The sequence below is a fragment of the Salvelinus sp. IW2-2015 genome, unplaced genomic scaffold (genome assembly GCF_002910315.2).
Source record: "Salvelinus sp. IW2-2015 unplaced genomic scaffold, ASM291031v2 Un_scaffold4034, whole genome shotgun sequence".
NCBI lineage: Eukaryota > Metazoa > Chordata > Actinopteri > Salmoniformes > Salmonidae > Salvelinus > Salvelinus sp. IW2-2015.
The window spans coordinates 15499-41027 of NW_019945306.1; the positions used below are offsets into that span (position 1 = coordinate 15499).

At 40.3% G+C, this 25529-nt stretch overlaps 1 protein-coding gene across 8 annotated transcripts in view; it reads right to left on the minus strand.

The window, feature by feature from the left end:
• The window catches only part of ctnnb1 (catenin (cadherin-associated protein), beta 1), a 33254-nt gene extending 8244 nt beyond the window's left edge, over positions 1–25010 (minus strand). For 2 of the 8 annotated variants that reach the window (XM_070441458.1, XM_024143457.2), the window contains exon 1: positions 24986–25009. The gene's annotated coding sequence lies outside the window, so the exon portion shown is untranslated. Of the gene's footprint in view, positions 1–240; positions 778–1175; positions 1468–1495; positions 1662–24830; positions 24903–24985 lie in introns of those variants that run through there. The other 6 variants (XM_024143463.2, XM_024143460.2, XM_024143458.2 and 3 more) reach the window with 6 other exon arrangements.
• Positions 25011–25529: the final 519 nt, after the last annotated feature.

Below are 25529 nucleotides of genomic sequence, written 5' to 3' on the forward strand. Positions count from 1 at the left end.
TAAAATCCAAGCAAATTGACTGGAACTCTTGCAACGAATTTAACCGTTTCTGGATTTGACTTAAGACTTGGTTTCTTATTAACTGCGCTAGACATGTAACCAATCATGAATCATGCCCTTGCTTTCAGCAACTTTTACAGCATCCGTCTACTGTAAAAGTTGAAGAAAAGTACGGCATCGAATTCTAAAACCCCAATTTCATTCTCAGAAACAATGAATTCACAGAAGTATGTGCCATACCTTGCTCAAGACCGAAGTTCCGATAACTTACTGTGAATTAGCAAGCCACCAACCCTCCAGGAAAGTATGCAAATGTTAGTGGGTATATGAATCACGGCAATATCCGTGGCAACGTCATTGTTTTGTCAATATGTTGTAGCGTAACAAACAATAAGATACACGTTACAATGTCCAAGGCAAAGACATCATGCACGTTTCTTCCAAACATCAAGCCACCTCCACCGTGAATATATTATTTGCAGGCGAGAGATGATCCCGATTAAAAACAACGTTGGGTTCTTTTTGGGGTATTTCCGGAGTAACGTACGTTCCGCTGTGTTTCACTAGAAATTAGTGGCAAGGGCAGAAAAATCTTCCACCATCGAGCTAGCTCCCCACCCCCACATACAACCAAGTCCACTTCAGTCTGCCCGAATTTCCGATGAGCAACAACGACTCAAATTTCAGTCAAGCTCCTCCTCAACATCCTCTCAAATCACAACGGCTAAGGAATTTGTCGGTCTTTGTTTAAATTGACGAAGAGTAAAACAGTTTTACTTAGTTACAATGGGCATCTTACATTTAAATTACGTTACTTTATTTACAATAAAATCAGTTGATGAATTTAGAGTTACTGTTGGACGTGGGATAGTGTTTGCGCTACTGCCATCCATTTCGACGTAGCTAGTGACACTAGCAAAAATGGAACCTTTTACTATTATCTAGTTAGCCAGCCAACGTTAGCTGCTTGATTGAAAAATGTTCTCTCCCTCAGTCTTAAGCTTGCTAACGTTCCTTAAACGTCTCCCAGTTCAAGCCAATTGAACAATTGAAAAGCAACAGGGAAAAACGTTCCAGGCAGCTGTATCAATAGTTGCTAACTAGACAGTTGTTTCTCACGACCACTAACATGAGTCAGAGCGACGGAATGTTGACCTAGCTAACTAGCAAATCACCTCGTTTACGGCAGCTAGCAAACGCTAGCTAGCGGGGAGTGTCCGGGCCATGGCGCAGCCTGCTACCACCATGGCTAGCTGGCTAAAGAGGAATTCAATTCGTTTCTGATAAAACTGTATTTGTGAATTCCAATCAATTCTGTACAACTCCAGTTGTCGTGATCACGATGCGCTGATATTCAGATTGCTTGCCACCGCCTTTGGACTGCGGAAAACATTTGCCTACAAACTAGCTAACTTAGCTAGCTACCAAATGCAACGCAATACATTCGATGTCAAATCCAAATAAAAAATATATAAAAATGAACGAAGATGCCTACCCTTGTCAAAAGCCAGAAATCGGTCTCCTCGCGTTTAGGTGGATAAAACCAACGCCTCGTGGGGAGAAAAAATTATTAAAAAATACGTTAAAATTACAATCACAAGCGATTCCTTCGACTACCCCCTCAGCAGTCAAGGAACAACTTGGCTACTGCTGTTGAATCATTGGGTTTAAGATGGCGTCGCACTGTAATAGACCGAATTACAATTATGTGGCAACTCTATCCTTCCGCATGTAGGAATAAAATAGAGACCATATCATGGTCTTTATCAAATTATCAAAGTGAAGTCCGTTATATATATATATGTATATTAGAAACAATCTTAAAACAACTTCATACAACTATAATGTATTGTATTTCATAAAAGGAAAGAACAAATCCTGATCATAAAATCGGCGTATGAATCCAGATGGTATGAAGTTCCGGTAGTGTACCTTTCCATAAATTAGGATGAAGACCAGGAATGCATCTATGGATTGGACTGCAAATTTCTTCAATGGACATAACATAATTTTCAAAAAATTGCAGTACTTCTGTACGGAATCTTAAAACGGACAGCTTATTGTTTCAACTGAATTTACTAAAGAGACATTCACAATGGTATACTGAAAACGTTCTCAAAGGCATTTAGTTCTACTGCATATCTGAAAATAGCTTATCTCTAGCCTAGGCACTGCTCAGAATATACTAAGGGTATTTGGAATGTAGTGTGTGTAGGAGCTGTTTATTTTTTTCAAAATGATTCACCTGATTCCATATAATGTTGCGACAGTCATGACTCAAGATACATGATGGTTTTATGATCACCTTGATTTCCTTTCTATATTTTCCACAACATTGTGTCATGTTTATCTAGTACTGAATACTTTATCAGACAAATCAAATTGTATTGATCACATACACATGGTTAGCAGATCATGCGAGTGTAGCGAAATGCTTGTGCTTCTAGTTCCGACAGTGCAGTAATATCTAACAACTACCTAATACACACAAATCTAAAGGGGTGAATGACAATGTGTACATATAAATATATGGGTGAGTGGTGGCTGAGTGGTATAGTCAAGGTGCTATAGATGGTATAAAATACAGTATATACATATGATGTGAGTAATGTAAGATATGTAAACATTAATAAAGTGGCATTATTTAATGTGGCATTGTTTAAAGTGACTAGTGATCCATTTATTAAAGTGGCCAGTGATTGGGTCAGACTGTTTAGCAGTCTGATGGCCTTGAGATAGATATAGATATAGTATACCTGAATATCCCTTTGTGAATAACATCCTAGAAGATTAATATTCCCCACAAGGAAGCTGCAATCAGAAAAAAATGTGGCAATAAAGTGCAATAAATACTGAACAAAAATATAAACACAACCATTTAAAAGATTTTACTGAGTTACAGTTTATAGAAGGAAATCCGTCAATTAAAATAAATAAATTACGCCCTAATCTATGGATTTCACATGACTGGAGGGGCACAGCCATGGGTGGGCCTGGGACGACATAGGTGACCTTTTATTGTCCCCAGCACAAGGTGCACCTGTGTCATGATCATGCCGTTAAATCAGCTTCTTGATATGTCACACCTGTCAGGTAGATGTATTATTTTGGCAAACGAGAAATGCTCACTAACAGGGATGAGAACAAATTTGTGCACAGCGTTTGAGAGAAATACGTTTTTTGTGCATAGGGAAAATTTCTGGGATCTTTTATTTCAGCTCATGAAAAATGGGTTTAATCATGGATGTTTTACAGGGTTGGTGTCAATTCCATTTCAATGCAATCAATTCTAGTCTAATGTAAAAAATAAAATAAAAATAGAGACTCATATCTGAAATTATTTTTTTTTTAAATGGACAATGAAATAAATAAATTAGATTCATTTAGATTCACACAAGGAATGAGTTGTTAATTGCATGAGAATCTAAAATTATGTACAGTAACAACTATACTCTCTGCAAAATATGTCCATCAAGGCACTGCAGTAGACTTTCTTACCAAAACTTTCATGGTCAGGAGGATTCCTGTCCAAAAATAAAGCAGGGTCTCAGTTTACTGGGAGCAAAGGTTTGCCAAATGTGACCCCAAATGTTGGGCCTTTGTCAGTACTTTATTAAGTGTAGTACTTACCTGACCAAAACAACTCTCTCTTATAGATACCCTTCAGGTGACATTATTATGTGGACACAGAGATTTGTTTCACATCTTTATTTACAATATTGTTTTTAAGGGAATTATATTGGCAGGAATATATATTGAACAATAGGCCTAGATGTGACATGCCAACGATCGTTTATACAGAAATATTACTAGAATTACATCAGTGATAAATTACATTTGTTCCCAAATAAATCCTGTAGATTTGTTTTGACCTCAATACGTTCTGATGAACAGTCAGGGTGTAAACGTTAAGACATTATATTCAGTATCCAAGTCAATATGCAAGGTCTGAATGGATAACAGTACATTATTGTAAATGTAGATTCCAAGGCAAAACAATTATATTGAAGGCCCAATGCAGCCATTTTTAAATCAATATCAAATAATTTCTGGGTAACAATTAAGTACCTTATTGTAATAGATTTCCATTCAAATGGACCAAAACAGCTTTTTAGCAAAAAACAATTTCTCAAGCAAGAATTTAGCTAGGACTGTCTGGGAGTGGTCTGAGTGGGGAGGGGAAAACAGAAAACTAGCTGTTATTGGCAGAGGTTTGGAACTCTTTGTTATTGGTCTATTAACCAATTTACCGCATGGTGACTTCACTGGTCCTTAAAGAAAAGAATTACATTTAATTTAGAAATAAAACAATTCAAAATACTGTTACTGTGAAACCCACTGATAAATCATAAATAGACAAAGTGCATATAGTATATTTCAATTACTATGATAATAAGTGCATAACACATAGATTTTCAGATCCACAATAGGAATCTTCAGAAATGTACATATTTCTGAAAACAGTAGCTCTTCGAGAGAAAAAAAAAGAAGGTGCATACTATGATTATTGATCAAATTATCCAATGACAAAAGAGACATTGTCAAGCCGTCAACTGGTTCTATATGGTTTGTGGGAGTTACTTTGACAAAACACTCATAATGGAGGATAGAATTTCAGAGAAATACCACTGACACTTGTCTGATTTGAATTGTTTGTGTTGAAAACTAAGGCAATGATGTGGGAAAATATTCAGAGTGTAATCTGTGTAATAAAAAATATACAGTAACATAATAACACTTGTTGGGAAAGATTCAATCATGACCATGTTGCATATTGTGAGAAACGTGCACTATGGGAAAAAATATAACTATTGTTCCTGCACCCTTTCATTTTGTTAAAATTATCTATATTTGTATTACCAGATTATAAGGAGTACTTGAAATGTGCTTTTCAATACTACATGAATATTGAGATATTTCATTTGAATCCCTTCCCACAATAGTTAGATTGTCATTACAGTACATTGGTATAAATCACACACATGCTCACACGCACGCACACACACACACACACACACACACACACACACACACACACACACACACACACACACCAAACACACACACACACACACACACACACACACACACACACACACACACACACACACACACACACACACACACACACACACACACACACACACACACACACACACACACACACACACACACACACACACACCACACACAGTGCAGATTCATCTTGCGTGGTTGGGAATCACTACGCCTCATTTTAAGCACACATTCTCCCCGCTGAAGGAAAGAGTCTATGCACCAAAAATAAACATAGAGACAAGGATTACATGTGCAAAGCCTATTCTCTCCCAATGGGTTCACGTGTATTGGGGAAGTCACAGGTCTCAGTCACTGCCAGGAGGGCTTACGAAAGGCTGGGGTTACTCATCGAGCTCTGTTGTGATTGGTTACATTAGGCTGTGTGTGTGTGTCTGTGAGAAAGTGAGAGAGAGCAAGAGAGCGAGAGGAACAGCACCCGGATGCAAGAGAAAGAACTTGGTCCCTTGGGAAGCTGCTGGAATTGATGCTATATGCTGAGGGGAGGGTCTCTTTTCTTCCTCTGTGAAAGGAGGGGGCACTTTAAACCCACTTGTATGCACATAGGATTGTGTCCCCTGACCTCTACTCAGCCAAAGGGCCTGATCCTACATCCTTGCAGAGACAATAGTAGTAGGTGCAAGGCAAGGTGAGCCACCAGGGCCCTGGGTTCCTCTGTAACATGTAGACATGAGGGGGATACAATACATTTCTATCTCAAATAAAAAATCTAATTACATTTTGTTTGTCCCATTTGCCGAATACAACAGGTGTTTCACCTTACAGTGAATTTCTTACTTACAAGCCCTTAACCAACATTGCAGTTTTAAGAAAAATAAGTGTTAAGAAAGTATTTACTAAAATAAACTCAAGTAAAAAAATAAAGAAATACCTGTCCTTAATCCTATAATGTTGAAATAAGTGTTCACATTCAACAAATACAGCAAATGTCATTACAATCCACCAGGGCCCTGGGTCCCTCTGTTCACAGTGGTAATAGACAGACATAGGGAGGGCACTGGCAGTAACTATTATACACTTCTGCCTGTCCTGTTGCAGGGTGGAAATATAAAGGGGATTCTATCTCCTAGTTGAGAACAATGGGTCAAGCACAACAAATACAGCATCTAACATTACAATCCATGAACGTCTTCGTTGTACTGCATTGCCCACCTACAATAACAATTACAATTCCATCCAAAATATGGATTACAATAAAATAAAATAAATACTGCTAGCAATGGGTAGTTATTGTTTATCATAGTATGAAGTTCCAATGTGTTAAATAATTCAATGTATAAATCTTTAATAGAGGTGAGAATCAGTGGAAAGGTCATTGGAGAAACTTGCCAGGAACCCCTCAGTGACATCTACAAAAAAAGAGTGAGAAAGAAGGGGGAACAAATATCCTTTGACTTAACACACTGAATGACTAGCATAGCCCCCTACCCTCCAGTCACAGCTATACAGCTCTCCTATATAAACCTAAGCAGCATCTAGTTTGGTGCCAACGTCTATCAAACTGCTCAACTCTTGAAGTATTTATTTATTTGTATTGTAAATATGCATATATATATATAACTGTCTTGCCATGATAAATAAAGGTTAAAAAAATAAATATATATAAATATATATATATATATCCTATGATTGCATATAAAGCTTCCAATCCTTTTTACTGTACATGTTTTGTGTTCTATGTTGTTATGTCTTGTATGTAGCAATCCATCAACACACATGACGTTCCCTCTCAGGAAATAAAAGTCATTTTGAATTTGACTTTGAGTAATAAGATTTATATAGGGTCTCCAATGTCATAAAGTAGAGTACCTACGTGCAGTATGTCTTTATGAAATATAGAAATATTTACACTACCTACTGGATGTGTACGTCATTACACTCACGCTACAATTAATGACTTAAACCACCCAGTTACTCAACCCTGCACCTTAGAGGCTCCCTATGTACGTAGACATGGAATCACGGGTCACTTTAATAATGGAACACTAGTCACTTAATAATATTCATGCTAATAATGTTTATATACTGCTTTACTCGTCTCATATGTATATACTGTATGCTATTCGACTGTATTTTAGTCTATGCCACTCTGACATTGCTCGTTTAAATATTTATATATTTCTTAATTCCATTCTTTTACTTTTAGATGTTATGTATTGTTGCATTGAGCTATAGCTAGTCACTACTAGATACTACTGCACTGTTGGAGTTAGGTACACAAGCCTTTCACTACACCCGCAATAACATCTGCTAAGTATGTGCATGTGACCCATAAAATGAGATTTGATTTGATTTTAATAATAGAGCTATGTTCAGGAAATACATGTTATTTTTGACTTCCTACTTCTGGAGACAGAAATACTGAGGGCTCAATTGAATGGAACCGGTGTAGTTATTTTTCCCAATGGTCAAATAAAAACACAGAATGGTTTAGAGTGACTAGCTCTACCTCCTCTCACTACTCTAAGGAGTATTGACACAAATGCCCTTAAAATATGTAGGGGGAAATAGTTAAGTGGATATTTGATTAAACATACTATTCTTGTGATTTAGTCTATTGTTCTAAATCTGATGAAAATAAAATGACTTCAACAACAGTATTAGCAAGCCATATATGCCATGTAACTGCCTGTACCTACAGTATACACCTGTGGCTGTTAATAAATAAGTCATATTCACTTGTACTATATCATTCTGCCTGTGTAAGTATAAATACAAGCAACATATTCAAGGTCATCAACATAATATCAAATAGACTTAAATAGGATGTAATTCTTCTGACTAGCCAACCCTTTTCAGAGTTGGTGTCTTACAATACTGCTAGCGCAGTGTCACTTCTGACAACTCAGATGCAAAAGTCTCTACAAATATCCTTTCTTTGTAAAGCTGCTTAGACAACAATGTCAGACTAGCCGACGGCCCCTTTTGTGTATTGAACCTTATTGTTAGGCTCAACACCACGGCTTAAAGTGTTGGTCATCCAGCCCTACAACATAAGTCTGTTCCGTTGTTGGACCGACTGACGCCCTGCAAAGACTCAATGACAAACACATTTGTGCACAAATATCCTAACCTGTGAAGAATTACATTTCCACGAGATGAGAGATAGTTCATCACACCAGCCTCAACTCTACAGTATGTTCCTCCAGAATATTCTAAAGATATTGATAACTGTAGGTATTCTTAGAAATGGAAATGCAATGAAATGGCCATGTTGCTCTGTCTTTATCACATTAGATCAACCCTGAAACGGCCAGCTCTGTCTTTATCACATTAGATCAACCCTGAAACGGCCATGTTTCTCTGTCTTTATCACATTAGATCAACCCTGAAACGCCATGTTTCTCTGTCTTTATCACATTGATCAACCCTGAAACGGCCATGTTTGCTCTGTCTTTATCACATTAACATGAACCTGAAACGGCCATGTTGCTCTGTCTTTATCACATTAGATCAACCCTGAACGGCCATGTTGCTGTCTTTATCACATTAGATCAACCCTGAAACGGCCATGTTTCTCTGTCTTTATCACATTAGATAAACCCTGAAACGGCCATGTTGCTTTGTCTTTATCACATTAGATCAACCCTGAAACGGCCATGTTTCTCTGTCTTTATCACATTAGATCAACCCTGAAACGGCCATGTTGCTCTGTCTTTATCACATTAGATGAACCCTGAAACGGCCATGTTGCTCTGTCTTTATCACATTAGATCAACCCTGAAACGGCCATGTTGCTCTGTCTTTATCACATTAGATCAACCCTGAAACGGCCATGTTGCTCTGTCTTTATCATATTAGATCAACCCTGAAACGGCCATGTTGCTCTGTCTTTATCACATTAGATCAACCCTGAAACGCATGTGCTCTGTCTTTATCACATTAGATCAACCTGAAACGGCCATGTTGCTCTGTCTTTATCACATTAGATCAACCCTGAAACGGCCATGTTTCTCTGTCTTTATCTATTAGATCAACCCTGAAACGGCCATGTTGCTCTGTCTTTATCACATTAGATAAACCCTGAAACGGCCATGTTGCTCTGTCTTTATCACATTAGATCAACCCTGAAACGGCCATGTTGCTTTGTCTTTATCACATTAGATCAACCCTGAAACGGCCATGTTCTCTGTCTTTATCACATTAGATCAACCCTGAAACGGCCATGTTTCTCTGTCTTTATCACATTAGATCAACCCTGAAACGGCCATGTTTCTCTGTCTTTATCACATTAGATAAAACCCTGAAACGGCCATGTTTCTCTGTCTTTATCACATTAGATCAACCCTGAAACGGCCATGTTTCTCTGTCTTTATCACATTAGATCAACCCTGAAAATAGAAAGAAAAAGCATAACAAATGTACCTGTTATAGACAAAGATATCTAACATCAATATTTCGATCCATTATCGGAATTAAAGAGGATAAATGTTAAGATAACAAAAATGTAAATACATATATCTGTATGTAAAATAACAACTATTAATTTGTAGTATTTTACTGTGTAGACTTTGCCTTTTTAGATCAAATATATTAGTTAAATGGCACTCAAATGACCATATTTCAATTTTTCCATTGATGCAAGGTTAAGCAGTGGAAATGAATATGGTCTGCTGCTGAAATTGATGATCTTTTCAGTATTGACATGAATTAACATTGCAGAATTTGCAATGCAAGACATTTATTCTACAGGTCTAACATATTATTATTATGACAACAAAATATAATAAGAAATAAACAATTTATAAATAAAGGGATTCAATCGAACACGCTTTGCATCATTCAGTCAGTAGCTCTTTTTCCCATTGTGAAATAAAAATGACAATGATTTTGGTTGCTGTGAAAACCTATCACCAGGTCACAGTATATATGATTCTCTATTTCAGATAAATTAGTGTAGATATGGATATAGATATAAAATGTTATATAGATATAACATTTCCCATGCTCTGAGACACAATCACTAGACCATGGCATATTTAACAGATATGCAGAACTAAGATGTTTATCCTGTTTAGTAAAGCGGTGATCAATGATATTCAGACACCTAACTCCATTGAGCATCAATCAACAGTTCTGTTGTCTATAACAGAAGTTACAAGGCCATCTCACTGCCTGGGCTGTTTCAGATCCGTTGGAAAGGGGTTCCAGTAAGGTACCTTTTATACAATATGTACTCCTGAGGTTACAATGAAGCGCACACATGAACAATGGTTGGATTTAGGCGCTCTTGTCTGTCTGGACAGTTTTTTAATCCATTTAGGGGACAAAGACTGGCCATGATCTATTTAAAGTCCTCTTTGCAGTGTTTTAGTCAGACACAGAATATCATTCTTTTCTCATCAAAGATAAATAGCCTATACTCTAAGAAGGGTTCTTCCTTCGTTTGAAGCTCCATATTTGCGTGCAATCTATCGTCATGTAGAATTCTAGAATATAAATCACATTTTATTGGTCACGTAAACATATTTAGCAGATGTAATATACAGACGTTCTGAGAAATCCAGCTAGCACAGTCTGAGAAATCCAATCCTCTTCATGGAATTTAACGTCGTCCTCCACTGACAATAACCTTAACAAAAGATTCACAAGGCCGTAGATGTCGTAAGAGAAGGAACAAAATGGCTGAGTGATGCAGAACATCCATTGTTTGGGTCTTTTATTTTGGAGCTAATCACTACACACTGCAATTTGCAAACAAATTGGCCAATGACTGAAACATATTGTCCTATACACAACATATATATTGTGTTTGAAATATTAAGTTAATTGGTTCTAAGAGTTTTGAGCTTCAAAACATGACTTATTTCCTTTATATCTCAGTCTAAAGCGAACAAGAGATTTACCTCACATTATGAAGGTTAGAGGTATTCTATTGGAAATGGGCTTGCATTGGTATGGCAAGTTACTTCTGTACACTTCTGTACACTGACTTCTGTACACACTGACTTCTGTACACTGACTTCTGTACACACTGACTTCTGTACACTGACTTCTGTACACTGACTTCTGTACACTGACTTCTGTACACACTGACTTCTGTACACACTGACTTCTGTACACACTGACTTCTGTACACTGACTTCTGTACACTGACTTCTGTACACAAACAAGATTTAGAAGGAAATGCTTTCATTCAACATGAATGACTTTCATAAAAATTGCTTGTATTTTATTTCTTAGTGGTGACTTGCTAAGCCCATTGTCCCAATCCAAATGCCACATTATTTTGCTGTAAATGTAGCTGTGAATAAGCTATATTGTTGTCTCTACCTTCTTGCCCTTTGTGCTGTTGTCTGTGCCCAATAATGTTTGTACCATGTTTTGTGCTGCTGCCTTATTGTTGTTACCAGGTTGTTGTCATGTTGTGTTGCTACCATGCTGTGTTGTCATGTGTTGCTGCCATGCTATGTTGTTGTCTTAGGTCTCTCTTTATGTAGTGTTGTGGTGTCTCTCTTGTCGGGATGTGTGTTTTGTCCTATATTTTTATTTAATGTATTTTTATTTTCAATCCCAGCCCTCGTCCCCGCAGGAGGCCTTATGCCTTCTGGTAGGCCGTCATTGTAAATAAAAATTTGTTCTTATCTGACTTGCCTAGTTAAATAAAGGTGAAATAAATACAAATAAAAAGATTATGTGCTAGTACTGTTACAGCAGACTGTTTGACTATCGATGAACAAACGGTATATTTTCCTTCCTTTAGCAGCAGCCAGAAATCACAGTACATGACAGAAGCAGTAAAACAATGAAATTGTGCTATGTAGTGGCACGGCATCCAAAAAAATTATCAAAGCATGACGGGGGGGATGGAAAAATCACCCGGGACGTTGGTGAAAAACAGAAATGCAGTTTTTGTGTTTAGAGAGAAAGAGAAAACGGCGAGGTGTTCTGAGAGACGGGGGGAATATAATCTCATCATGCAGGGTCCATGGTGCCTATTTACCCAAAATGCAAAGAGGCCAAGTTCTTTAGAACATCCCGCTGTGTCGATTGAAAAGCAGGAACAAATCAAAGACACAACTCATCTGTGTTTATATTTCTCACACAATGACAAAACCCACCCCTTTATATGCCATCTCTTTATTTATCCGTGGATGAAAAATGCACAGCGTTTCCCATCAACTCTTCCCTGTTCTCTTCCCTGTTCTCCACCAATACTATTTGAGCTTATTTATGTATTTTAATTGTCATTTTCTAAATTGTAGATTGTCCTACTTAAAGGAGCGTGACTCCATGCTTTGTGTGGGGCTCATCTCCATGTTATATGACCACTGTGTGCGTACTCCTCCTTCTTGTGCTGTCTATTGCATGAATTAGTTTGGTACAAATTACCTCTACTGTGTGTCTGTCAGTCTCTCTATGTGTCTGTCAGTCTCTTCATGGGGAGCAAAACAAAGAACAGCTGAGACTGTGGAGAGGTAAACAGAGGTCCCCCCACCTCTACTGTCACACACACACACACACACACACACACACACACACACACACACACACACACACACACACACACAACACACACACACACACACACACACACACCACACACACACACACACACACACACAGAAAAAGCATTGCTAACAAAATGGAGAGAGTCATCGATACAAAACTGACATGTTAGGAGAGGGTGAAAATCATATTTCAGTTTAAAAAATAAAATAATGCTTTAGTTTTGGGCCACTAAAGTCGTTTCAGCAACGCCTGATTTCTCGCTTCAAAATTACTCCCATTTTCAGACAGGCAGACAAAGAGACACATAGCAGAGGGTGAAAGCCGACTGATGTGTCTCCCAGTTTCACTGTGTATGTATGTTAAGGGATGGGGATGGGGGAGGAGGGTTTCTCTGTCTCTCTCTGCCAGCTGTAAGGTTCTGATTCTCAGCATCCCCTTGTTTCACCCCCCTCCCTGCTTAAACCACAATACGCTAAGAGACATTCAGCTAGTTCCAGAATCAGAACGTTCTGGAGAGAATTTGAATGATTGTTTTCCCTTCCTGCTCCCCAATAGTTATATTAGACACACTGTCTTTGAACAGGCTGGCAGTCAACGGCATGGCACAGGAAAGGATCCACAGACAGGCTCAAAATTGACAAGCCATCTTCTCTTCTTGAAATCCTTTGAAAATATAATTCCCACTGTTTTGATTAGAATATAAGTAGCTTCAATGTAATGCAGCAGTGCTGATCCCTTTGTATAGCTCCCACATAGGCTATAGGGCATTTAGTAGAGCAGTAGCAAGCAGCCTTTTCAGGATTGTGAGATATGTTAGAATGATTAGAAAGGAAAAATGATGCTCACCTTCTTCAGGATGTTACCAGCAAGTGAGATTACCCACTATTCAAGCACTAAGTGGAAACAAGGCCTACAAAACCTCAGCATTAATGCCAACATAGACAAAAAAAAGATTAAAATGTTTAAAAAAAATACATCTAATAAAATAAGATCGAAGAAAGAAAATATTCTGCCATGTTTGTGTTGAAACAGAGAGGAGCTGAGGAGACACATCTTATCTCATGTGTGATCAACTTTCATGTACATGACAACAGCAAGCAACAGATGCGGGTTTAAGGTTTTGTGGGCTTTTGGGGGAGGCTACACCCCAAAATTTCAAGCCCCAATTTCTATGGTTTTTATTTATCCACAATCCTCTTGATGCCAACTGGTGCTGGGAGCAGCATGGAGCAGGACGCTTGTCTCAGCAGGGGCCATTAGACATGGTGTGGTGGCCGACATAAAAGAGTTCACAGCACCCCGACATGGAGGGGTTGGGGGGTGAGGGGAGTGAGAGGGGTGAGAGGTGAGGGGAGTGAGAGGGGTGAGGGGGGGGGGTGGAGAGTGACAATGGCCTGAAACTTTCTCTTTTCTATTTTATTCCCAAAGTACAGCAATTTCCATTAAACAACCACTACACTCTATGTCCTTTGTGCTAACTCAACATCTGATGCATTTTTGAAAAACGATTAGAGATACTATCAATATTTAATTCTCTGAACTATATGGTACTTATAGTAACATATAGATGAACTCTTAGATAATGCTCAAGGACAGCACTACCTAGACTGGGTAGCTATTTCACATGTTAAGACCTGGGAAGATTAGGGAGACCTGGGCCTGTATCCAGAGTGTCTCAGAGTAGGAGTGCTGATCTAGGATCTGTTTATATAATAGTATTAATTATGATAAATGGCAAACTAGAAGGCAACTGACCCTAGATCAACATTTTCTCTGAGATGCTTTGTGGATACGTTTAATTACTTTTCATGTTATGTTTTATGTTTTCCTTATTGTGTGAAATTGGGGTGAATTCTGCCTATCTATTAAACTGACCTGACTCATGGCTCAATATGAAACACAATGTTTAGCATGTGAATGTAAAGGATAAATGAATGGAATGTGAAAACTAAATAGGTAATAATATGATTTCCTGATTCCCCCTCTGCCACAGACATTCATTTGAACTCCTCTGTGACAAATATTATTCGCAGAGAGAACAAGTGGGGAGTGATTGTGTATTGAGTATAACTAATTAAATCTTGCAAATTGCAAATGCCACAGCTCTATTTCTCTCCATACAGCTGACTTTCAACATTATGAAACATGATTGTAAGAAATTGCAGCGAGGAACAGCAGCTGAAAATGAGGAGAAAATGACTTTAATTATATGATGGAAGATACTGGCTATGAATTGAGTGTGTGGGTTCTGTCCGTGGCAACAATTGTGTCAGCAGATAGACACATCGATCGTCTTTTATATAGAAGCTGTGGAGGTATATTGACATTGTTCTTAGTCTTAAATTCAACATTTACTTCAATATGTCCTCTCACTGTGTTTTACAGCACCAGACAAAAGATATGACCTTCACCTATTCCACAGAGAATGTCAGGATACTGTAATAATGACATTTCCTTACAGTGTTGTGGTTGACAGACATACAAGATTTAAAAAACGACTACTGACAAACATAAGTAGTAAATTGTAAATTGTTAGAAGTGAGTAGGAAGGATGGGTAAAATATATATATTCATCCAGGTGAGTCTCATTGAAATACTATGGATATCTCTCACATTATAATACCATGGATATCTATTTTACATTAAAATACCATGGATATTTATTTTACATTAAAATACTATGGATATCTCTTTTACATTATAATACAATGGATATATATTTTACATTAAAATACTATGAATATCTATTTTACATTATAATACCATGGATATCTATTTTACATTGAAATACTATGGATATCTCTTTTACATTGAAATACTATGGATATCTCTTTTACATTGAAATACTATGGATATCTATTTTACATTATAATACTATGGATATATCTTTTTTACATTATAATAATATGGATATCTATTTTACGACATTCACCATCACATCATACCCTCACACCCTTCATCTTCCTCAATGAAAAGTAAGTTAATCACATCACATTGCTGTAAGCAGCTAGAAATGCACCATAGTAAACCTCTCCAGCCTCTACACTTCCAAATCATTTGTAGGGATGCAAAAACCTGGTAACTTTCTGCAAAAGATTCCCTCCTAATTCCGGGTATCTTCCAACCAGGACTTCTGGAAAACCGGGGGAACTTTTTTTAAATGACTAGAACTTTGCAACCCAAGCACAAGTTTTCTAACTTCTCCCTGAATCGCAAAAGTTTTGCAATGAACATGACTTATTTCTTTCATTGATGTACAGCAGACCATCTGACTCTTAGACAGCTGATTGTTTGTTTGAGTCTTTCATATATCTCAATCTTTGTAAGCATCATGTAATTGTTCCTGTCTGAAGCCCAATATGGCTGCCTGCACATCCATGTGTGGCTTTGTGCTTCCATCTTCTGTTCTGTCCCCAGCCGCACACACACAGCAGGGGGTTCCCAATTACCACCACTACTGATTAAAACACACTCATGGACAGAAATCTAATTGGCTTCCAGTGAGGAGAACTGGTCATTTCAGCTAGCTAGCTAGCTATAGCGACATGAAAGATAATTGTTAAGTTAAAACCAAGAGCACTCCTCGTTTCCTTCCTCCCTCCATCCCTCCATCTCTCCATCCCTCCATCTCTCCATCCCTCCATCTCTCCATCTCTCCATCCCTCCATCTCTCCATCTGTCCATCCCTCCATCCCTCCATCTCTCCATCTATCCATCCCTCCATCCCTCCATCTCTCCATCACCTCCATCCCTCCATCCCTCCATCTCTCCATAAACTTCATCCCTCCATCCCTCCATCACCTCATCCCTCCATCTCTCCATCTCTCCAGTCAACATTTCCTTCTTCTAGCAATGGAAACAGATGGAATGAGCTTGGAGTTAACGATTGTTGTTACACTGCTAACTCTACCTGTTGTTGCCGCCACAATCTTGGTCTTATGAGATAAGATAATGGGGGGAAGGAAGAGAGAATACATTTGAACATAACTACAGAGATGTCTTATTCTCATTGAACCCAATTCACTGTGTTTCACTTATCGTCTCAACAGCTGTTTACAAGATACACACACATTCCCTCTATATCTCAGTTTTTTCTTTACTTGTTGTTATTGTTGTTGTTGTTGTCCCCCTGTCTCTTTGCAGTAACACAGGCCTGATAAAGCTGATTGGTTAGGGCTGAGCGAGGAAGAGGGGAGGAAAGGGGGAGGCAGAGGGAGACTGGGGGAGGCTTCAGGACTGATGACATTTGTCCATGGGTTTTGTAGAGGGACTCCCTGCTGTGTTCACACTAACCTCAAAGTGAGTTTGTTCAGTCAGTGAAGGCTGCTAGCAGCAGCTCCAACTGAACACTCAGTCCACCCAACCCCCATACTGCCTCCTCATATGAACTGATGCTAACTTTAACATGTACACACTTGGAAACACACACACACCACACACCCACACACAACACACACACACACACACACACACACACACACACACACACACACACACACACACACACACACACACACACACACACACACACACACACACCACACACACACACACACACACACACACACACACACACACACACACACACACACACACACACACACACACACACACACACACAGCTAACTCGAAATGGCTGCTATTTAGTCATGATCATTAGGAGATCATAATTAGACATATTAGTCTTATAATGTATTATAACTGGATCATCAGCAAAGTTTATATTCTAGCTACAGAACGATATTAGCGAACGAGGATAACAACAAATATTTTGGCACATAAGGAGACGACTAGGAAGTGAAGGAAAATTCTAATTCAAATTGAAACCCAGACAGACTTTAATGCCTCAAGCCAATCAGCTACTTCCATACAGTCCTCTAAGAGAATGAGATGATATCTACACAAAGTGACTTTGTAGTGGCAGGGGAGAGAATATCAGCAGGGCTCAGTGCCTGGACCCCTGCTGTTTTTAATCAATAACATTAGAATGCCTGGAACTGGTCACTCACAACTGTAATCTGCTTTCATTCTGCATGCTACTTGGGATTAGAGGCTGTTAGCACCCCCCCCCCCCCCTCACACACACACACACACACACACACACACAGCTCACACCCCTTCTCAAACAAACATACAACCCCACTGCACAGTAACACACATACCCAAGTGCACACTCACACACTCACACGTACATACACACATACACACTCATACATACAGTTACAGTGTTGTGTGTTGGATAGCGTGTTGTGCACCGCCACACATGAAGTGAGAAGGGTATAATTAATGCAGGCCCTCTGTGGAGCTCTGTTGGCTAGAATCAGAATGGAGAGTTAGTTTGTAGCCTACTGTATCGATTCACCACTCTGCCTCATGCCCCTGAAACAAAATGGAGGGAAGGAAGAGGAGAAGTAGAACAGGAGGAGAAAATAAAGAGCGAAAGAGAGCGAGACAGCTAGGAAGAGAGGGAGAAGCTAGGAAGAGAGGAGACGCTAGAAGAGAGGGAGACCGCTAGGAAGAGAGGAGACCGTGAGGAAGGAGGGAGACCGCTAGGAAGAGAGGAGACCGCTAGAAGAGAGGGAGACCTGAGGAGACAGGGAAGACAGCATGAGGAAGAGAGGGAGAACGTGAGGAAGAGAGGGAGGACGCTAGGAAGAGAGGGAGACCGCTAGGAAGAGAGGGAGACAGTAGAGAAGGGAGATCGCTAGGAAGAGAGGGAGACAGCTAGGAAGAGGGAGACCGCTAGGAAAGAGAGGGAGACCGCTAGGAAGAGAGGGAGACAGCTAGGAAGAGAGGGAGACAGCTAGAAGAGAGGGGGACCGCTAGGAAGAGAGGGAGAACAGCTAGGAAGAGGGAGACCGTGAGAAGAGAGAGAGACCGTGAGGAAGAGAGGGAGACCGCTAGGAGAGAGGGAGACCGCTAGAAGAGAGGGACCGCAGGAGAGAGGGAGACCGATGAGGAAGAGAGGAGACCGTGAGGAAGAGAGGGAGACAGGGGAAGAGCTAGGAAGAGAGGGAGACAGCTAGAAGAGAGGGAGACAGCTAGGAAGAGAGGGAGACCGCTAGGAAGAGAGGGAGACCGACTAGGAAGAGAGGAGACGCTAGGAGAGAGGGAGACAGCTAGGAAGAGAGGGAGACCGCTAGGAAGAGAGGAGAGACCGTAGGGAGAGAGAGACCGCTAAGGAGAGAGGGAGACCGTAGAGAGAGAGGAGAGCAGAGGGAGAGCGAGACCGTGAGAAGAGAGGGAGACAGCTAGGAAGAGAGGGAGACAGCTAGGAAGAGAGGGAGACCCGTGAGGAAGAGAGAGGAGCAGCTAGGAAGAGAGGGAGACAGCTAGGAAGAGAGGGAGACAGCTAGGAAGAGAGGGGAGACAGCTAGGAAGAGAGGGAGACAGCTAGAGAAAAGAAGAGGGGAGACGCATAGGAAGAGAGGAGACCGCTAGGAAGAGAGGGAGACCGCTAGGAAGAGAGGGAGACCGTGAGGAAGAGAGGGAGACCGTGGAGGAAGATGAGGGAGACAGCTAGGAGAGAAGAGAGACCGCTGAGGGAAGAGAGGGAGACCGTGAGGAAGAGAGGGAGACCAGCGTAGGAGAGAGGGAGACGCTAGGAAGAGAGGGAGACCGCTGAGGAAGAGAGGAGACAGCTAGGAAGAGAGGGAGACCGTGAGGAAGAGAGGGAGACCGCTAGGAAGAGAGGGAGACCGTGAGGAAGAGAGGAGACAGCTAGGAAGAGAGGGAGACCGCTAGGAAGAGAGGAGACCGTAGGAAGAGGGGGAGCAGAGAGGGAGACCGGAGGAAGAGAGGGAGACAGCTAGGAAGAGAGGGAGACAGCTAGGAAGAGAGGGAGACCTGAGGAAGAGAGGGAGACAGCTAGGAAGAGAGAGACAGCTAGAAGAGAGGAGACAGCTAGAAGAGAGGGAGACAGCTAGGAAGAGAGGAGGACCGCTAGGAAGAGAGGAGACCGCTAGGAAGAGAGGGAGACGCTAGGAAGAGAGAGGAGACCGTGAGGAAGAGAGGAGACCGTGAGGAAGAGAGGGAGACAGCTAGGAAGAGAGGGAGACCGTGAGGAGAGAGGGAGACAGCTAGGAAGAGAGGGAGACCGCTAGGAAGAGAGGGAGACCGTGAGGAAAGAGGAGACAGCTAGAAGAGAGGGAGACCGTGAGGAAGAGAGGGAGACCGCTAGGAAGAGAGGAGGACCGTGAGGAAGAGAGGGAGACCGTGAGGAAGAGAGGGAGACCGCTAGGAAGAGAGGGAGACCGTGAGGAAGAGAGGGAGCCAGCTAGGAAGAGAGGAGACCGTGAGGAAGAGAGGGAGACAGCTAGGAAGAGAGGGAAGACCGTAAGGAAGAGAGGACAGCTAGGAAGAGAGGGAGACCGTGAGGAAAGAGAGGGAAACAGCTAGGAAGAGAGGGAGACCGTGAGGAAGAGAGGAGAGACCGCTAGGAAGAGAGGGAGACGCTAGGAAGAGAGGAGACAGCTAGGAAGAGAGGGAGACAGCTAGGAAGAGAGGGAGACCGTGAGGAAGAGAGGGAAACCAGTGATGAAGAGAGGGAGACCGCTAGGAAGAGAGGGAGACAGTGAGGAAGAGAGGGAGACAGTGAAGAAGAGAGGGAGACAGTGAGGAAGAGAGCGAGCAGGAGAGAGGGAGACAGGAGAGAGGAGACAGAAAGGCAGACAGGGTATGAATAAATGTTAGGGAACAGAATGGGACATGGTATGATGAGGTTAGGGAGACAGAATGGGACAGGTATGAGTGAGTTTGGGAGACGGTATGAGTGAGGTTAGGGAGACAGAATGGAGACAGGGTATGAGTGAGTCAGGGAGACAGAATGGGACAGGGTATGAGTGAGGTTAGGGAGACAGAATGGGAGACAGGTATGACTGAGTTAGGGAGACAGAATGGAGACGAGACAGGGTATGAGTGAGGTTAGGGAGACAGAATGGATACAGGGTAGTGAGTGAAGTTAGGGAGACAGAAGTGAGGTGACAGGGTATGAGTGAGGTTTTTGGGAGCCGGTATGAGTGAGGTTACGGAGACAGAATGGGAGACAGGGTATTGAGTGAGGTTAGGGAGACAGCAAATGGGAGACAGGGTATGAGTGAGATTAGGGAGACAGAATGGGAGACAGGGTATGAGTGAGGTTAGGAAGACAGAATGGGAGACAGGGTATGAGTGAGGTTAGGGGAGACAGAATGGGAGACAGGGTATGAGTGAGGTTAGGGAGACAGAATGGGAGACAGGGTATGACTGAGGTTAGGGAGACAGAATGGAGACAGGGTATGAGTGAGGTAGGGAGACAGGAATGGGAGACTAGGTATGAGTGATAGGGAGACAGAATGGGAGACAGGGTATGAGTGAGGTTAGGGAGACAGAATGGGAGACAGGGTATGAGTGAGGTTAGGGAGAGCTTTTCTGGAATCATCATGCTACTGTTACTTCCTGATGTCCTTTCATTTCTCTGACTGTAAACCTTTTAGTTGGAGCAATGCAACAGCCTGATGCACCTGCATTTCCCATGATTCATCAGTGTTCAAATCCATTTTCAACTGTTATATATATAAACCATGCATCTTCTGTATTTCCATCTAAACATTTACATTAAGTGTTGAATTTCCGTTAAGTGTGGCATTAGCCAGACAGTGTTATTGTAAAGATAAATACTATCAGTCCATGGCAATGCATTTCACCATTTAAGGTACCTTCAACTATGCTGTTAATCACAGTAACAAAGACACATAATGTGATTAATTAGGACATACTGTAGTTTTTAGTTACTAGTTAGTTACTGTAGTTATAAACAATTATAATTGTTTTTGTCAGCAAAAATGTGAATCCTGATTGAATATCTAATGGCATATGTCAGTTTTATCCTCCAATTAAATGATCTCATTTGGTAGGCCTACTTTGTATTATTGGCCCCCTTGACAGTTTGTTTACATTTCTTGTAGCTCTCACAGAAAATATATGTCTGAAATGATCATCTAGAATGTTATGAATAATGTATAGCCCTGAGCTCCTGCTGCACTGCGATATTTTTAATTCCTGTTCACGTACATTATTTGGTCGGGTATGTATGTAATTCAATAAAAAATTTAAAAAACCAAAATATTTTTCTAATGTAATGCAGCGATGTTATAGCCGATTGATTGTTGTTTCCCATTTCATGGGCCACACATTGGGGAAAACAGCACTTAACCTCGCCAAATTACTATAGGTCACATGTCACATATCTCGTGAAATGCTGCAGCTTGAACGTCTGAAAAGGGTACAGCTAGGCTGCATGCATCCATCTTCAAATGTGAAAAGGATTAGAATCCAGCCATAACTAGTCAGGCATGCAGGTTAGGATAGATGCATTAGGAGTAGACAGCTACATCATTGAGCCTGGCTGGTGTTGGAAATGTCACAGACTGCCAGTGCTGAGTAGCCCAGTGAAAAGTCAGCTTTATTCAGGTTTTCAAATGGCACAGAGGCTTAAAGAAAAAAGGCTTAATTAAAGACGTCAATCAAATAAAATCTTTTAAAAAGGTTGTTACATTAGTTCTGAACCATTGTCTTTCGCAGGTTACTTCACACAGTCTATTAGTCCCAAAACATCTATTTAGCGATATTAAATAGAAGTATTCAGCCAGTAAATGAGCAGTAGCCTATTTGACCCCTGTGTGTGTCTACTTCTACTCAAATCCAGTTCAGTTTATTATATTAAGTATACGTCTTGTATATCCCATTAATATATTATTACAGTAATGGGGACAAATGTAAAGAGATTGTTAAAGTAATTTTATTCACTACTCCCCGACAGAGGTATGGAGGTGAATGGCGTTTCACGGACACAGCAGTGCACCTCTGTACATTATGACATGGATTCTGGGTCCCTATGTAGAGCAGACAGATGCTGATAGATAAGCAGAGTCCTCAGCAATATATTTCAGCACTTAATAATATACACTGGATAGGAATGTCCACAGAAACATAACCTATCCACAGAAACATAACCTATCCACAGAAACATAACCTCTCCACAGAAACATAACCTCTCCATAGAAACATATCCTATCCACAGAAAACCACCACAGAAACATACCTATCCACAGAAACATAACGAAACTATCCACAGAAACATAACCTCTATCCACAGAAAATAACCTATCCACAGAAAACATACCTATCCACAGAAACATACATCCACAGAAACATACTCACAGAAACATAACCTATCCACAGAAACATAAACATATCCACAGAAACATAACCTCTCCACAGAACATAACCTCTTCCACAGAAAACATAACCTATCCACAGAAACATAACCTCTCCACAGAAACATAACCTCTCCACAGAAACATAACCTATCCACAGAAACATAACCTCTCCACAGAAACATAACCTCTCCATAGAAACATAACCTCTCCATAGAAACATAACGTCTCTATAGAAACATAATATATTTACAAGAGGGGAGGGAACTACTTGGACTATTGGCAGTGCAGTCAAAATCAAATTGATGTCAACTTTAAATACATTAACTATTTGATGTGACGGAGAATATACTGCATCTTTCAATAAGACACTGTATTTGGATACAGTAAATCATAGACCATAATGATAAATATTTTATTGACAAGGACTACAGAGGTTTAATACAGAAAAAACAGAAAACACTTCAAACATGTATGAGGAATCAATGGTCATAGATAATTGTACATTCATGTAATCCAGAGGATGGTTCTTTTCTGTTCAATAAATGTGTCTGTTCCACCAATAACTATGAACATTTCCAGAGCCTTACAGGTTATGAAATAGCACACATTAAACTGTGTAGAATGAAATTATTCAACATGTACAATGTGATTAAAGATAATTCTGTTTATTGTAAAAAACAGAATTTATTTTACCGTTACATAGTAAAAAAAATTCTCCCTAAAATGCAATGTTTGTGCAATTCGTTTATTTTTGTTTTGCAACTTGCATACTAAAAATAAAGAAAATAAATCATAATAATAATTGTCAAGTGTATCCAGTCTTGTTTGAGGAAGTGCATTATGCATGAAAATCGTATTTTCTAATTTGGCCGTCATAAGTATGCCACTGTAGTAATCTATCTGCCTCTAAACAGCCATGACAGACGTTCACCTAGCAGCTGATGAGAAAACAGCTGTTAATGCTTCCGTCTCACCCGACCAAAATAAGACACACAGAACAGGGCTAATGAGACACCATTAGTTTTAGGCTGGCGTGTCACCTTGGCAGGTAAAATTGTCATGACATTCATATAATTGGGTTCTCAGTATGTAAGAGCTGTTGTACTCACGTCCACCATGGACACATTTTGCATTATTTAGAGAGAGAAAGGGAAGACACAGTAAGGTAACAATCCCCTTTCACACCCCATCAGCTAGGACTGATCTGGAGCCTGCTTTAGTACAGCCAAGATTCTCACTGCACTAATTATTTGACACCAGTCATAGTTTCCCATCCTATCCTGTCCAATGCGAGCAGCGGTAAATAACTATGGCCCACTGGGTTCAGCAATACTCCACGGTGCTAAGGCAAGTAATGCAAGTATTACTGCTAATTCATGAAGCCATCTCCTAAATGAACCTTCTCCCCTACAACTAGTGTAAAATTAAGGTTATATAAAATACAATAAAACATTATAATAAGTGTGTATTACTGACAGACTGGGAGAAAGAGAGAGAAGAGAGAGAGAGAGCAAGAAAGAAGGAAAGGAGAGAGAGAGAGAGAGAGAGAGAGAGAGAGAGAGAGAGAGAGAAGAGAAGGAGAGAGAGAGAGATTGTTTATTTCACTTTTGTTTATTGTCTATTTCACTTGCTTTGGCAATGTAAACATATGTTTCCCATGCCAATAAAGCCATTTGAATTTAATTGAGACAGAGAGTAGAGAGAGGACAGATCTAGGCTGGCCTCAATAGCCTCAGGTCACCGGGTTCACACATGCAAAGCACAATAAGATGAAGACCTGCACAAACCTGTCCACAAACCTGTCCATATGACATGAGGACTGAATCCGGTGAAAGGCTATAATCACATCCTCACTTTTTTTTTTTGTATGTTAAAGTAAACACTCACTGTAACTATAGCAACCTCATCTTGGGTCAGAGACTTTGCCATACAATTCCCAGTTGTAGGCTACAATGGCGTAAGTCATGTCCAAGCAAGCACACAGCACAATATTACCCTGCATGCAGTCAAAGCCTGATTCTCTGTCACTATGTGTTGTGTTAGATGGATAGATAGAGCACATTATTTTCAGCAATATCAAAACAAGTCATTCTTTCAACATACCCAGCGCTGCTGTACTCTCACTAAAGACCCAGTACACCAAACTGTGAGGCCGACTCAGCTCAGCTCTGATCCCAAATCCAACATGTCCGCCAGCCCATACTGAGTGAAGGAGGAATGAATTGTCTCCATTTTCTCTCCGCTGAAATGGTACTCACTCAGGTAAGAAAATGCTAAATCATCAAGCGAGAGGTTCAGGAGAGGAATATTGGGTGTCGGGTAGTGTGCCCTTGTGATAATTCTGAGCCAGCGCATTGAAGATGCAGCTTTTCTTTCCTAATTCTGTCGACTTGGAGCTTTGATGCCCCCCACTGTGCACAGTATGGTCTTTGAACCAGGGAAGAAACTCTCTATGATTCAAATGTTTAAACAATCCATGGGAAACTAAAACTACACACAGGCACACATAACACTGTTCTCTTCTACTGCTATTTACTTCACCTTTAGATACATTCCACAAAATATACAATGTTTTGTTGTGAATCACTGATACTCCCCCTCGTCTGGTTTTCATTTAGACACACATTCATACTAAAGCCTATTGTGCTGATACATAATTAGCGTATTCATGAACAATGTTGACCTATCAAAACTGTTTTATTCAGTTTCTGATATTATTGAGAGGATATATTTAATTGAATAAAATTCATATCTATAGTGGTGTATTTTCTCATTACTGAACGGCAACGCAATAAATGCAAA